Genomic DNA, 17,231 nt, shown 5'->3' with positions numbered 1-17,231 from the left:
GCAGCTCGCTGCCTGCGCCTCGTCCCAGGCCTCTGCAGCCGCTGCCTGCGCCTCGTCCCAGGCCTCTGCAGCTCGCTGCCTGCGACTCGTCCCAGGCCTCTGCCGCTCGCTGCCTGCGCCTCGTCCCAGGCCTCTGCAGCCGCTGCCTGCGCCTCGTCCCAGGCCTCTGCAGCTCGCTGCCTGCGACTCGTCCCAGGCCTCTGCCGCTCGCTGCCTGCGCCTCGTCCCAGGCCTCTGCCGCTCGCTGCCTGCGCCTCGTCCCAGGCCTCTGCAGCCGCTGCCTGCGCCTCGTCCCAGGCCTCTGCAGCTCGCTGCCTGCGCCTCGTCCCAGGCCTCTGCGCCTCGTCCCAGGCCTCTGCAGCCGCTGCCTGCGCCTCGTCCCAGGCCTCTGCAGCTCGCTGCCTGCGCCTCGTCCCAGGCCTCTGCAGCTCGCTGCCTGCGCCTCGTCCCAGGCCTCTGCCGCTCGCTGCCTGCGCCTCGTCCCAGGCCTCTGCAGCTCGCTGCCTGCGCCTCGTCCCAGGCCTCTGCAGCTCGCTGCCTGCGCCTCGTCCCAGGCCTCTGCAGCTCGCTGCCTGCGCCTCGTCCCAGGCCTCTGCAGCTCGCTGCCTGCGCCTCGTCCCAGGCCTCTGCAGCTCGCTGCCTGCGCCTCGTCCCAGGCCTCTGCAGCTCGATGCCTGCGCCTCGTCCCAGGCCTCTGCACCTCGTCCCAGGCCTCTGCACCTCGTCCCAGGCCTCTGCAGCTCGCTGCCTGCGCCTCGTCCCAGGCCTCTGCGCCTCGTCCCAGGCCTCTGCAGCTCGCTGCCTGCGCCTCGTCCCAGGCCTCTGCAGCTCGCTGCCTGCGCCTCGTCCCAGGCCTCTGCAGCTCGCTGCCTGCGCCTCGTCCCAGGCCTCTGCAGCTCGCTGCCTGCGCCTCGTCCCAGGCCTCTGCAGCTCGATGCCTGCGCCTCGTCCCAGGCCTCTGCAGCTCGCTGCCTGCTCCTCTTCCCAGGCCTCTGCCGCCGCTGCCTGCACCTCGTCCCAGGCCTCTGCAGCTCGATGCCTGCGCCTCGTCCCAGGCCTCTGCGCCTCGTCCCAGGCCTCTGCCGCCGCTGCCTGCGCCTCGTCCCAGGCCTCTGCAGCTCGATGCCTGCGCCTCGTCCCAGGCCTCTGCAGCTCGCTGCCTGCTCCTCTTCCCAGGCCTCTGCCGCCGCTGCCTGCACCTCGTCCCAGGCCTCTGCAGCTCGCTGCCTGCGCCTCGTCCCAGGCCTCTGCCGCCGCTGCCTGCGCCTCGTCCCAGGCCTCTGCAGCCGCTGCCTGCGCCTCGTCCCAGGCCTCTGCAGCTCGATGCCTGCGCCTCGTCCCAGGCCTCTGCAGCCGCTGCCTGCGCCTCGTCCCAGGCCTCTGCAGCTCGCTGCCTGCGCCTCGTCCCAGGCCTCTGCGCCTCGTCCCAGGCCTCTGCGCCTCGTCCCAGGCCTCTGCCGCTCGCTGCCTGCGCCTCATCCCAGGCCTCTGCAGCCTCTGCCTGCGCCTCGTCCCAGGCCTCTGCAGCTCGCTGCCTGCGCCTCATCCCAGGCCTCTGCAGCCTCTGCCTGCGCCTCGTCCCAGGCCTCTGCAGCTCGATGCCTGCGCCTCGTCTCAGGCCTCTGCAGCTCGATGCCTGCGCCTCGTCTCAGGCCTCTGCAGCTCGATGCCTGCGCCTCGTCCCAGGCCTCTGCCGCTCGCTGCCTGCGCCTCGTCCCAGGCCTCTGCAGCTCGCTGCCATGTTTATCTGTCTGAAAGTGATCCGGCGTCAACAACGACATGTAAAATCGGGTAATTGTTTTCAGATGTCGCGATGCCTGACCTCAACACTCATTAACTCCTGAAGCCTTCGGCTATTTTTGGAAAATTCCTCATGAGAAAGGAAATCCCCAGATTCAGTCAGAAACAGCTCCTCAGACAGAATGCTGGAATACATTTGAAAAGCTTTTGTGTTGGACTAAAATAATCCACTCACACCTGATTAAGTAAAATCCATCCATGAGTGTTTTAATAATTGGACATTTGGAGAGTCGGCTGCTGAGAACCAACAGCTGCAGTGATTTCTTCAGGCACTACTTTCTGTAAGTCTTCATTTAAAGTGCCAGGTTTGACCAGGATCTGCACCACATCCTGTGATCCAGTCGTATTTTAAAACCTTTCAACGGTTCCTCAGGTTTTCTGGGTTTTACTGCTCACAGCAGGTTTTCTTAACGCTCAGCTGAGCTCAAGAGTCGTTTTATTTGTGGGTCATCAGATCTTCAGGATCGGTTTATTTATCACAAGCATAACTCAGACCCAACAGGTGGATTTCAGTTCCAACCAGGTAAGGAGAGGTAAGTCCAAAACCCAGCTCCCATAGAAAACCTGGATGAAGCTTCAGAAAACCTGAAGAGAGTAAAGAACACTTCAGAAGGTCATCCTGGGTGTTTGGAGCTGGAGTCTGAAGACGTTTTGCTCTGGATGGATGGTGTAAACTAGAAACCGTCTTTCTCAGCCTGTCTACATGAAGTTATCACCGCCGTGTGACAGGAGGAGCCGTTTCTCGCTTTTGCTAACAAACAAAAGTAATTCCTCTGGAAGGTACAAGGAGCGAAAATAAATGAAACTAAAAAATCCTGTGGAACTACATCAAGACCGCTTTAAAGATTACAGCAAAGTTTTGCTGCTTGGAAGGAATATCCATACTTCAACCTTCATAATCAACAGTCTGACAGAGGAGTCCTCTCAGCTCTGTGATGTTTGATGGATTTCTTTCATGCACTGTTGGTTTTAAATCAGCAGCAGAATCTCAATAAGACTCAGATCTGCGTTTTGGACCGATCTGCTCCATTTCTGTCTCTCAGCCCGCTCCCTGATGGATTCCTGTGAAGTTCTGGATAACGGGGTGCCGCATGCTTCACCTCGGCTTCAGCTTTGATTTTTGTCAGATGTCTCCCTCTGATACAACGTACAACTTTTCTTGTACGTTTCCTAAAAATGAGTGTGGATTTTCATGCTAATGCTTCAAATTCAAGTGCTGCTTTATTTTTAGCTTCGGTTTTACTGGATTTAAACGCAGCTGCAGACCAAACGAGTCGCATTAAAACACAAACTGCCTTTCATCTGATGATGGGGTGTATTTCTCTTCTTTTTGACATTCGCCTCTTTTAACGTGTTTTTTAAATACATGTTGACCTGAACTCCTTGGAAGAAGAATCGTTTCTCATTTGGACTTTCTTGGTTGAAAAAGGCTGATTAAAATAACTAAAGATAGATTTTAGAGTCACCTGTCCAAACCACAACGTTCAAAAAGCCCAACTGTTTCCTCACTCTTTCACTTCTTTAATATTTTTTCTGGTTATTCTTGGCCCAAATCAGTTGATCTGAACTTTCTTCTTTGTGTTTTTATTTCTTCTTTCTTTTTATTCGTTTTGGATCTGCAGTCATGTTCCCTGAAGTCTGCATTGACGGACTGCCCATCGAAGACAAAGGCAGGGATATCAGTGTGTCCAGCATAAATGTAAGTTTATAACATGACAAACCACAAAGGAAGAAACTCATGGGAAATGCAGCCTGATCTAACAGAACGGCACATTAAAAGCCATCCGACTCTGATTCACCACAAACATTAAAGGAGATGGCAAAATATGAAATAACTTCCTCAATTTTGTAAAAAAAAAAAGTTTTCATCAGGTTTTTGGCTTTTCCAAAAACAAGTTGACTGAAGGGGAGACGGAGCTACATTTGCCAAATGACGTGGCGAACATTCATCTGATCAGTGATCAGCGGCTTTAGATCGCAGCTCTTCCTGCACGTCTCTGACAGAACGACTTCTGGCAGAGGCACCTTCCTGAAAACCTCCCTCCATTTTCTGACATGTAGGTGTAATTCTGCAGAGTTACGCTCTGCATAGTCTGGTCGATTCGCTCCAAACCTGTAGAGGAAAAAAAAAAACAACTGATTCAATTTTTTTTCTCTCTTTGCAACATTTAAAAAATTTGCTAAAAATTTGGATGGAATCGTAGCTTTTTTAACGGAAGCAGCTAAAAGTCACCTGATAATTAAACTTCAGTAAAGCAGAAGCTCACTCACTTCGCCCCAAACTGAAACTTTAAGCTGGTTGGAAGGAAATCAGCCCTTCATTTGGCTCAGGCACTGAAGAAAGTTTTCTACCTTCTGCAGGCTTTGTTTATAAAAACCTGCAGAAAGTTTGCATCACTTATTTTTATCACTGTAGACATTTAGATGTGATGACCAGGTGGCAGACCAGTAAAAGCTTTGTGCTCACAAACAGCATGGCTTCTGGCTCACTGCTGGAGAAATCTACACAAACCCTGTCGTGTTCACGTTCCTCAGGTTTGGATTGTTCCTTTTCTTGAAGCAAACATCCAAAATATTTCACAATTTCAGAGCAAAGTGGACCAAACAGACTCTGTTCTGGTGAGTTAAAGTTTTATCAAATGTTTTCCAGCTTAGATGATGTTTGGGGAAAGAACCAGTGCCCACTCATTTTTCTCTGTTATCATCATGCAGTTATGCGTCTTTGGGACATTTTCCCTTTAGAAAAGTCTCATTGTTAAGATAAATTATTCTGGTTTCATTTTAATAATACAGCCATGATTTTTTTTGTTGTTTTACCAAAATATAGGAATATTTTCAGAAAACTCTGGACTAATTGAGACTCCAACGGATCAGTTTAGATGTTATGTTTGCTGTGCATTTCATTGTACAAAAGGTAAATTATACACAAACCACTTTTTGTGCAAAAACAACAAAACTCCTTGCTAGAAACCAGCTACTTGTTGAGCGTTCCCAAAACCTCCATCCGATTTAGCAGGGTGTCCTCAGCATTTCACTGGACTTTATGTTGTTTCCGCCGTCAGGCTGGAGAATTTTCTCTCAGGTGACTTTGAATTTAAAGAAACAGGAAAAGCCGGGGAATCACCAACGCCTCTCTGAGGGCCAGATGAATGTGAAATCAGAAGAAAAGGAAAAATTCACTGTAATAATTGTGTCAGATGAAACATTTTGTTGCTCAGTTGTGTTTGATGCAGGTATTTCCCCAAACTCTGCAGAGAGAGAACAAACTGTTTACATCACACAAACTCAGAACGGTCCTCAGAAAAGGAAGAAGTTTCTAATTACACAACTTCACAAATGGAAAACAGACAAACAAACACAACATAGACGAGTCTGAGTCAGGATGCAGAGAATATGTTTATCCACTTTTAGTTCCTGAAATGAATAATAAAAACTCGCTCAGCTTCTTCTGACCCCTGAAGAATCTGAGCCAGTTTTCATCACGTTTCCTCTTTTATCTCCAGCCTCTGTTGATCCCCTGCTGCTCCTCTCATGACATTTAAATGACACTAAAAGCAGAAACGCTCCTTTCTCAAATATCACCCCACACTGTGGACTCAACACAAAGCTGTCCTTTCAGAAAAGCAAAAGTTCAACTCAATTTTCAATTCAGCTTATTTATAGAGCATCGATTCACAGTGGAAGTCTTTGGAAAAAACACAAAATGCACAGAGAGAAAGATGTATTTAATCCTCTACCAACATACAAACTGTATGTTTATTAATTTATTTGACCTTTATGTTACTAGTAGGTTAGTTACTAAGAACCGATTCTTATTTAAAGAGGGGAAAACACAAACAGTTCGAATAAACAAACAATAACTGAGGTCATAAAAACAATTCTGTGACAGAAACAGAAAAACATGCAACACTAAATAAAAAGCACATGCTCAGCTTTACTGCTTGTTGAACTTCGCTCCATCATGGGAAATATTTCTCCACATTTTCATTTAAATGTTGGACATTGAGAATAAAACGTGTGTGAACACAAACCAGAGGATTTTCCTCTGACCTTTAGTGATGATGACCAGTGGAGTTCAGGCCACAGCGGCGTGGAAAATGAAACGTAAAGCAGAGAGGAGCATGAGGTCAAGACCTGGAGGGAAACATAGATCTACGTTCAGAATAGAATAGAATAGAATAGAGACTGTCTTTATTGTTTTGTAAAGATTTAAGGCATCATCAGGTTTACACAGAAAAGGTTCTAAAAGCGTTAAAAACTCTATAAAATAATAATAATAATATTCTGTGAAGACTAAAACCAAATTCTGTGCAGTTATTAGGAATAGGAAATCGCTACAGTAAAAAATGGGAATAAAAAATGTTAATTTGGACCAAAGTTGTCCTCTGTGATGTGTGGAAGTGTCTCACTTCCTCCAGGCCTCATCACCTCATGCAGCATACATCCCTATTCTTTCATCATCAGTCGTAGATAATTATTCCAATCTGTAAAACGTTTCCTTTCAAACAAACAGCACCGAGTTGTTACGTTTGCAGCAATCCCTCCTGCTTTACGGCTCTCGTGTGTTAACCAACAAACTAGAAACCAAACATGGAGAAGCAGCTTTCAGCTTCTATGAACCACAAATCTGGAACAAACCTCCAGAAAACTGCAAAACAGCCGAAACACTGAGTTCCTTTAAATCAGGGGTGTCAAACTCCAGGCCTCTGCACCAAACCTGAATAGAATAATCTACACCAGGAGGTAATGAAGCCGTTTCATTCCAGCGTTTTCTACCTGTGGCACATCCAAAAACTGTGGGACAGCAGAGGACTGGAGTTTGACACCTGAGCTTTAAATGACGGCTAAAACCCAGCTGGTTTGATTTTAACCATCATAAATCACAAATATTGATAATAGAATCATGAACTGTTGTTGTTTGGAGTTTTTTGCTCCGGTAATAAATGTGACCATGTGGCAGGAGGCTGAAGAAACGATTCACATTAGTGCAGAATGTCAACGTGAACGTTTGAGATGGACAGAAAATCTAATATAATCTAAACAGTTTTTAATATATAAATATGTTTTGATCTGTAAGTACATGTCTTTCTTTGAAATCTGTCAAAGTGGTCCATTAGAAAAACCTTCTGCACCTTTGAACAATCTCCCCACTGAACAATCTCACAGCTAAATTATTTATCATCGGAGATAAAATCAGCTGAGGAGATAAAACTGGAGGCGAGGTGTAAACTGTCTAATTTTCCGGCCTCTTCCTGCCCCCCAGCCAGACGAGACGGAGAAAAAGGAAAACTTTTCTGCTCCAAGCAGAGCCTGTCCAGCTGAAACCATCCAGCTGCATTAATGGTCAGATAAACGTAAAACTTAGTCAGAAATCCTTTATTCATGGTTGTGGTTCCAAACACTACAGGCAAAACAAGCAGACTCAATATTTCTCTTCATTTTAATCATCAGAAAACAAAATGGATGTAAACATAAAGCACTAAATGTGTATTTGGTTAATTGAGCTGCCTAATAAAGCTAATAAATAACTGAAACTTGTACGTTTTCCTGCCTCGTTATGAGCAGAAACCATGTCTGATGTCCGGCTGCAGGAAGCAACTGGAAACTGAGGAATCAGTGATCAACTTAGTTAATGAGTTTTATATTTTTAGACTCTTTTTAAATAGCCACAGTTCACATCTGAAGCAGGAGCCAGAGAGAAAAAAGAAGAACTTGAACTGTGAACATCCACAGTTCCTGCAGAAAACAGAAGATGAGTTTAGTGAACTGAAATCATGGAGTCCAGACACGTCGACCTGCTGCAGCCATTTCTGAACAGAAACCTGAGCAGGGAAACTCGCTGACAGGAGAAACTCTCAGATTGTGGTCACCTGTCCCTCTGGATGAAAGAGGATTTCAAAACGAGAGAAAATGCAGGAAAACACAGAAACTGTTGGCCGAACAGCAGCAGCTGATCTCCGACAGCCGAGACTCAAACTGACAAAGTTCTGCTTTTCTCCAGCTGCTTGCTGTGAAGGACGGCGTCCCAGTGAGAAATATCTTTAATAATGGTTGTAGTTCCCATGCAGGACGTCCAGGTTCCACCACTGGTCCCTGAAGACAAAAAACAAAAAAGTTTTACCACCTTCAACATGAGCTATCATCTGAAAAGCAGCTGATTCTGACCTGCTGTGCATCAGGTTCATCACCTGCTCTCACATGCTCCTGCAGCGCAGAGAGGAAGCTAATCGCCGTCTCCTCTTCCTCTGAACGCTGAAAATGGACCTGCCTGAATTAGTCCCTCCAGCCCCTCAAGACGCTGAGACATCATCAGCCGTCACTCATTCCTTTTTGTGGGAAGCAAACATGAAATCGTTTTGTTTCATCGCGTCATCTCTGCTCGTCTCTCTGCAGGAAACTGCACTTTCAGAGGAAAGGGAAACAAAAACCTGTCCTGCCAGAACCCGACCTCTTCCTGCCCCATCAGCATCCGTCTGCTCGGCTGGTTGCCAGCGTGTTGATGTGCAGAAAGTAGCCCTGCAGAGGACAGTGACAGGAGCCGAGGAGCTAAACTGCACAGTTTATGCATGTCTTTAACACGGCAGGAGAAACTGATCTACATTCTGACGTAGAGCCGCCTGGCGAAGAACCTGCTGCAGGAATCAATGTGACTAAACACCCGGATGAGTTTCTCTGATGCTGAGACATCAGTCCTCTAACCCTGGAGATGTTGTTCAGGTGGTAGAAGGCCGACTTCGTAACTGTCTTTATGTGGCTCTGGAGGTCCAGGTCAGAGGTCAGCCTGATCTCTGGTTTCCAGCTGCTGAACTCCAGATTGTTCCTGTTTCAAAGATAATAACTTCAGTTCTGTTTTTGTTCAGCTGCAGAAAGTCGTGACACGTCGGTTTGTTCTAAGATCTGTTCAGTTCTTCTTCCTTGTGGTTCGTATTGTACCACAGAAAGCACATTTATCAGTCCTGTGGTCTCCACCTGCCTGCAATAACATTTCCCACCAAGTCGAATAATTTCAGCTCCCATCCATCCACAGCCTGTTGGAACATGAACCAAATGATACACGAGGCTTTAGCTAATCACACAGGGTGAGATTTAAAATAATCCTGATTTATTTAACTTGAACCTTGAAGATGATTACTTTATTGTAACAATTAGGCTGCGTCAGAACAGCCTTTCTTCTGATGCTACAGTGTTGCAGGGTTTCGAACAAGGAGTGACTCAGATTACAAAACCTGTTGATGCACCGCTGGCAAAGAAACTGAGCTCAGACTGGAAAACACACCGAGGGCAGGACAGGAAGGACAAGCCCAGAGACAAAACAGAGGCAGGCGTGACGACTGGATCAACACCACGACGGCCTGCAGAGATCAAACGCAAAGAAATCTGTTTATGCATCACCGATTCACGGCAAAAATAAACTCAAAACCATTTACAAGACAAACAGGTTTTAAAATCCACGTCAGTGTAAATTATCCAATCAGACGGAGAAGTTAAGATCTAATTGCTTTCAGTTTAACTGAAACCAGATCAGCTGATCATACAAACCCGGATCAGTAAAAGGTTGTTTATCTTAGAAAGCCGTGATAATTATTCCTCAGTCTGAGATTAAACAGGAACAATCAGCCAGTGTCTGCAGTCAACGCCTCACAGTTTCATCTTAAACTCAGAAGAAAGAAAACCAGAAAGTGCCCAAAGTAAAAAGCAGATAAATCCAGGAGAAAACAGTCAATGGTCACTGAAAGCCTTATCAAAAAGCAAAGTTTTTGGCCTAGTCAAAGACTCGATGTGATCTGCTGGGTTTCCTTAGATAGAAACTTTTTAAACTGCTTAGAGTAATGAATTGATTATGTACTGATTGATAACTTGGATCAATTGGAAAGATTGAAAACAAACTCAAATTTAAATGAACTGAATTGAAGTGAATAGTTTTGAAAGTAGACAAAATGTTGGCATTTTAATCCTGCAGGTTTGTAAGAGACCCAAAGCACAGATGACCATAAAAACATCATTTCTGAAGTTGGAAAGACGAGTCGTTCGTTCATAACTCCACTAAACGCTCTAACGTCACGTGACCGCCATATAAACCGGCTTCAATAATCGAAAAGTAAACAGTTTTCTGCTGTAATCAATACCTAGAAGGGAAGTAGATTGTTGAGTGAACCTGGTCTTTGTTCCTAAATACCAGCTTCTGGTTTTCAGCTCAGACAGACAGACAGCATGACAGCAGAAGTTTCTTCAGGGTTGATTTGGATTTATGTTTCCGTGAGTCTAAAAAACATTAAAATTTAAGCTGAAGATGTTGCTTTTTATTCCTAAGGACAAAATTTAACCAAAATCAATTGGCTACAACAAAGTTTATGTCAGATTCTGATGCTGCCACCACCGTGTTTTAACTGCAGCTTCACCTAAAGGACGGAAACGAGAAGCTGTGAGGAAAATCCGACCCGGATTAATCAGATTGATTACATTTGATGACGGGAAGCAGGTATCAGTCAGTTGGAGGTTGTTGACATCCAATCAGAGTCCATCCTGACCTGAAGCCGCATCTCCATGAGTCATGAAAGTCAGGAGGATAAAACAACGTTTTAAATCAAACATGAAGCTTGATTCTTATCTAACTCTCCAGAGTTCATCTTCCTAATCATCAGGCCCTGACAGCTCAGCTTTCTGCCCGGTGCTGGAAACCTAATTTCAACCGGATTTAACTACGTTTTATTTCTACGATTTGACTGTATTTCATACATTTACGATAAACTGATAAGCGGTTGTGTCGTGAGGCCTTTTTCCCAACTTCATCTGTATTTAATTGTGCAAACTAAACTAAACGAAGTAAAAAACTGAACCTCACTGATGTTATTAGCTCCACAAACAGAGGTTACAGCTCCTGTTTTAGCAGAAACGCCGCTCCTGCTGCGTTCGTCACACTTCTGCTTCACAAAAGGGGATTACTATTGTTTGCATGATAAGACTTCAGTCTTTTAAACGCAATGGCATAAAGATGTGGAAAATGGATGTCATCACTTCCTCCGTCGTCGTCGTCGTGAGAACCGCGCTCAGCTGACCTCAGCTCATGTTTGCAGGGTTTACTTCCTTTATTTACCGCTGTCCCGTTTGCAGACCTCAGAGCTTTTCCCTTCCCTCGTTGCCTTCAGTTGAGAGGTAGAAGCTTGTTGACTGTTTCTTCAAACATGAACCATGATAAGGTCAGAGAGAAGAAGCTGTAATGTGTGCGTTAGTCACCTCTTACTCAGAGTGACAGAATCTAACCAACATGAAACTGAAGACAGCCCCACTCGAGTGGAAATGCCGGAGGTACAGTAGAAGCGGGCCGCCTGCGGTTCTCCTGTTTTCTACCAGGTGTGCTGATGACCTGTAATGAAAGTCTCTGGCGGCTGTCGGGTCTCCTGACATTTACTCTGCTTATGAAAAATAAAACATCTCACTGTTTTCTGAATGTTCTGGAAGGATTTGTGACAGCAGCAGTTCAGCCTGAAGTTATTCATACAGATTTGGCTCTAGATTAAATCCTTTCTCTAATACTAGAATTGGCCGCGTATGTTGGTTCCAGCCAACAGAGGAGCAGCAAGAGCAAATGAGGTGGATTAGCAGAGCTGCCTAGAACTACTGGATGATGACGGTTAGGATACATAAAATCATTTTTGAGTTGAATCTTTTTATTTAATCAAAGTTTTTCTTCTGAACTGACCCGGTTTGACCTCAATCTAGAAAATTATTCCATTTTGACCTTAACTTTCCATGGCAACCACGGCGGCCATCTTGAAAAAGGAAAAAGCTCTCTGTAAAAACGATTTCTGTAATTTCAATTGAACATGATTTGGCACTTTAAGAATTCATTGATTTTAAATATTGGCACATTTCTTTTCCATGACGGCCTGAATTCTTCAGTGGTGAACATTTTGTTTATTTATTTATTTTTTCAAAAGAGCGAAACCCCTGACAACAGCTGAGGTTCTTCCATCCACGTTAAGAGTTTTGCTTAAATATTCAGTTATTCAATGATCTGCTGGGCTATAATTTCCTCAGTCTATTACTACTTCATGCTCATTTTTAATCATTTTATGAAAATAAACTTTCTTTTTTTAAAAAATAAAATAAATTCTGATCAATATTTCTTTGATTCCTCTTGTGATCAATATCAGACAAGCAGATAATCAATCCAAAGCTAAAACATGCTGAGGTGTAACAGCATATATTTATATTTACTCTGAATGAAAATACTAACGTGGAAAAAAGACTGTCAGCAGTTACAAATGATTAAATCAGGTATCTGACATGTTTCAGTTCTAGAAGCTCCATCATTTAAATGTTTAAATGTTTAACCACCTGTAATTAAAACCTGATCAGATCTCTGTGTGTGTGATTTCCTGCCCAGGTGGCGTTCATGTAGCCTCACCGTGTCAGAAAGGAGCTAAACTGTTAGCGCACGCTGTGTGTTCAGGTCGAAAACAGGACCAAAGGTGAAACTGAGGAGAGTTTTGGTGCCGAATCAGATTCAGTTCAAGTTCACAATTAGAATTTTACAAACTTTAACAGAATGAAGATAAATAAACAAAGGAAATCAGAGCAGTTCATGAAGTGGAGCTGAATCCAGGCTGCTTCGTTGTAATTAAGCTTCCTGCCAGAGGTTTGTAGGCCGCCGTGCTGCGAGACGAGCTGAAGCCACGCAGCTTCGGTGGTTGAACCCGACTTTGACCTGATTTCTCTGCTCACCAATCAGCGGCTCCGTCGGAGCCCACACACACGCTGCCACCGGCGCAGCGAGTGATGACAGGGAAAACCGAACCTTTCTGATGTGGATTGTTTCTTAAAGAGCCGACACCTGTGAGTGTGTCACTGAGGGAATCTGAAACTGGCGCTCTTTACACAAACAGGGCCTCCACTTCGCCTACAACTGGTTCCTTCCTACGCTTCCACTTCCCTCGCCCCGTCACACTTCCCCTTTCCATCCCCTCCAGGTCTGATGTAATGTGTGGCAGCAGACTGCTTGGGCTCAGCTGTGTGATTACTGCACTTCTCTGGGATAAAAAATGATGCAATCCTTGATAAAAATCTGCAAAGAACAAAAGAGAGCTTTTTTTAGGCCGTAGCGATAAGAACAGGCCAGAATCACGTCAGCGGGGGTTTGGAGGAGGGCGAAGGGGAGAAGGGCAGGTGGATACAGGAGAGCTTGTCCAGCTCTGTTTTCCCCCCGAGGGCGATGAAAAGAGGGATTTGTGTCCGGGAGGAATCCCGTGGGAGCCTGAGTCACGATCTGCTGACGACCTGGGAAAACTTTTCTGTCAGGATTTTGGCACAAATGATTTCATTTCTACATTCTCAAAACAAAAGAGCTTTGGGTGTCTCACCCTCCAAGGTTATGTGACAGCTTTTGTTTGAGAACATCCTAGAAAAATAAAGCCCACCTGTCCAGAGACTAAAACAATCACCTGCTCTGTTATGGTTTCCCGCAAATATGACCTAAAACAGCTGATAAAACAGCATGAAATAGTTTTATTAATTATAATGATACCACTTATTTAATGTTTTCTGAATGGGGGGAACTTCTGCTAATGTGCCATCAGCAGAGACCATTTTTCGTTTAGCACTTCAGCATTTTTGCTAACTTTGAAGATGCTTAACGAACTTAGTTTCCTCTAAATTCATTTTTCCTAAAAAACAACTTACTGTTTTGTAAACTTTCAGTTGAATAAACTTCGATATCGATGGGAGAGTTTTGGTTAATGACAGTCAATGCAGTTTAAAATTGGTTTAAAATCTACTGACGTCTTTCTGATCGAAGTCGAACCGCTTTTAGCCAATTAGGCAAAATTAGCAGCAGAGTAAGAAAAACTCAGCAACTTTAAAGCTGGAAGCATTAATGAAAGGTCTGTTCCAAAATAAAACCACTTCCTGCAGTCACTGCTTTAGCATTTTAGCATTAGCTTTTTCTAAATGACATGTTGGTATTAGAATTACTGTGAATGATTGGAACTGCAGGATAGAGAAACTAACTTTAGCTAGCTGTGCTTTCCACTGGTAGTTTTCATCCTTACAGCAAACACTGAGGAAACGCTGCGGTCCAGGTTCACCAGCTAACTGCTAGTGAATAGCAACATGTGGGGGAGGGTAAGCCCTGTGCTTCTTTCCGCACCATAAAGCTGAAGATGTTCCTGGTTAAACTTTTTCTAGCACCTTATTAAGGAGCATTTTTGCCTACTTTATAGTGGTCCAGCCAGCCTGTCATAAACACTAAAATACTTAGAATATGCCCCCAAAAGACGGTAAAATCCAATAAAATGCATTTTACGGTTCCATTATTTCTGCCGCTGGAGAATGTTTGCACATCTTTTATTCCATATATTCTAAGAAATCCTGATTCATTTAATGTTTTTATTTCTTTCCTCTGCTTACACAGGACACGACAAAAACGCTCTAAATGACGGGCGGAAATACAACAGAGTTAAAAAGCAATAACTTATTAACTATGATGTGTTTATTTTGATTAATTACGTCGATTTTAACACTTAAAAAAATGTTTTATGCAATTTTGCATACACAGGTTCCAGCCTGGACTGTTTGTATTTGTGTGGACGACAAAGCTAAACAATGCTAAACATGTTGCTAATGCTAATGCTAATGCTAGCATCCACATTTCTAAGGAAGTTCTATAATTGATCAGCAGTTCCTGAAGCTGCAGAACTGAGTGGACAGAAAAACACTTTACACCAAACTGAAGAGTTTTTCATTTATAGATTAAAAACTATAAATATCTTTGTTATCTATATGTTTATTTATTCAATAATTTTTCAATAACATTTACATACACTCAAAACTTTCAGGTATTTAGTGAAAACCTCTATTTCCTAACTGCCAGAACGACGAGAAAGTGAAAATGCTGCAGCATGTAATTTTTATAAAGAAATGTTTCTTTTAACAGATTTGTTAAAATTATCACGTCATCACAGTGTAATAAGATATAATCTGTGAAAAAAATGAGTTCCGGTTCCCTCTCCCAGTTCTAATGACAGAAATACACCTCAGTCAGAAACAACCAGTCAGAGCCAGGAGGCGGGTCTTAGCGCTGCCAATCACTCTCATGCCCACCTGCTCCTCCTAAGTCTCTTCTATGCTGCAGCTGATGGCGACATGACAGGCTGCAGCATAGCCTGTCATGAATGCTATTGCTAGTTAGCGTAGCCTCCAGTGACAGTGAATGAACAGTTTTCATTGATTTCATTGATTGACAGTGCTAAGACCCGCCTGCTGGCTCTGATTGGTGCATTTCTTCAGTCGGCAGCTCAGACAGGAGGCCGATCTTTTCACAGATTGTCTACGGTGACATGATGACAGTTTTAAACATGTTTGAAAAGTTCCACGCTGCAGCTTTGTAACAGATTTACTGGTTTCTAAAGGATCCATTTATAGATCCAAGCTGTAACTTCCTGGTTGATGTTTGAAGCTGTTGCCTCAACGTTTCCACACCTTGTTCTCCTCATGATGACATGTACTTTTTGGAGAGCACCAGTCCTCCCACCCCTGCCCTCCACCTCTTCACAGGAGGGATGATTTTCTCAGACCTGCAAACTTCCCCTTTTCCCCTGAAAACGAGTTGATGTTATCGTGACTGATCAGTTCCGCTTCATGTTCATGAGTCGACGCTCAAATCTGTCATGAATTCTTCCTCCCTGATTGGCCTTTGATTCGTGTCGGCTCTCTCATATCGTTTAATTCAATTTAAATTCGTGATAAAAAAAAAAAAAAAACTCCCTCATTTTTCTTGGCAAACAGAAATAATGTTAACCTTAATTAACCCGACACAGCAGAGGTCTGATCTACAGTTCAGTCACTTCTCTTCTGTGAGATGAATCACGAAGGTGCATGAGTCACCTCGGGTCTTTTAAAAGCCCTTTAATGTCACAGAGTGTTGGGATTATTTGCATGCGTTTCCAAGAACGTGTGCTCCGCATCTGCTCAAAGAGAATGAAAGTCGGGTTGGATTTTCTCCGACCTTTAGGGAGCGACCGTGTTATGTAGGAGCTTCCTGTGCTGTTTGAACACGCCGGATACCAAAACCAAGATCTGCGCTCAGTTCATCTCCGTCTGAACAATCGAAAGGTGGGGGAGTGAGGCGCAGGAAACGTAGAGATGCAACCTGTGTGTTTGTTTGTTTGTGTGTCATGTGGGTGATGATGATGATGGTGAGGATGATGTCATCCGGTCGGGTTGTGTTTGCAGCGCCGGAATGAATCAGTGAAGGAAGAGTTTAAACTACAGTGTGGACTTAAAGTTTACCCACAATCCCCTGGGCCACGGCTAGCAGCTACATCAGCATACAAGATGAGCAGGGAAGCAAAAGAATTAATCAATAAAAATATCGATTGAAAAACATTTAAATTAAAATACATCGGGGGAAAATCTATTTTTACCTAATAATCATAGCAGTAAGAATCGGTCATGTACCAATATTATTATTTATTAATGATATTTCACAATAATAACCCTAAACTATCATTCAAATAAATTTTAAAAATATGAAAAAATTTAATGTTCATGGCAGATAAATGAAGATTTATAAAACTAAACCAATTAACAACACTAATGATTCTGCAATGATCAATAATTATATTGGTAGTGATTATCAATATAATTATTGATCATTATTATTAGGAGAAGAAACAAAAAACAAATCAGACAAATAATGAAGGAAATAATAAAATAAAAGAATAAAAACAGTAAAACCCAAATTAAATAATAACGAGTTTAATAAAGGAATTAAAAAATTACCAGTTAATATAATAAATATAAAGAAAGAAATAAAAAATTACCAGTTAATATAATAAATATAAAGAAAGAAACGTCACAAAGTAAAACAAACAGAATAAATAAATAAAAACAGAATAAAAGAAAAACACAAAAACATTTTATTAATAAAATAAAATAATTAAAGCTCCAAAACCAGACGAGACACAAAGTTTAAATCTGGATACAGCAGAGATCACAGAACCCAGAGTGGTTCTGGTTCTACCACCAAAATCATCAGAACCATCAGAACCATCAGGACCACCAGAACCATCAGAACCATCAGGACCACCAGAACCTTCAGAACCATCAGAACCATTAGAAACCACCAGAACCACCAGAACCATCAGAACCTTCAGAACCATCAGAACCATCAGGACCACCAGAACCATCAGAACCATCAGAACCACCAGAACCATTAGAAACCACCAGAACCACCAGAACCATCAGAACCATCAGAACCATCAGAACCATCAGGACCTTCAGAACCATCAGAACCATCAGAACCTTCAGAACCATCAGAACCATCAGAAACCACCAGAACCATCAGAACCATCAGAACCTTCAGAACCATCAGAACCTTCAGAACCATCAGAACCTTCAGAACCATCAGAACCATCAGAACCATTAGAAACCAC

The 17,231-nt window shown here is 43.6% G+C and overlaps 1 long non-coding RNA gene across 1 annotated transcript; it reads right to left on the bottom strand.

Moving 5' to 3' along the window:
- Positions 1-1,981: 1,981 nt before the first annotated feature.
- LOC145547667 (uncharacterized) lies at positions 1,982-16,111 on the bottom strand. Its single transcript, XR_014083965.1, has 2 exons — positions 7,989-16,111; positions 1,982-7,893 (listed from the first exon to the last, which is right to left on the bottom strand). It is a non-coding gene; the product is annotated as an uncharacterized LOC145547667 (long non-coding RNA).
- Between the last annotated feature and the right edge of the window lie 1,120 nt (positions 16,112-17,231).

Source organism: Poecilia reticulata, chromosome 16 (genome assembly GCF_904066995.2).
Source record: "Poecilia reticulata chromosome 16, P_reticulata-male-v2, whole genome shotgun sequence".
Lineage (NCBI taxonomy): Eukaryota > Metazoa > Chordata > Actinopteri > Cyprinodontiformes > Poeciliidae > Poecilia > Poecilia reticulata.
This window is presented reverse-complemented; position numbering and strand designations above follow the sequence as displayed.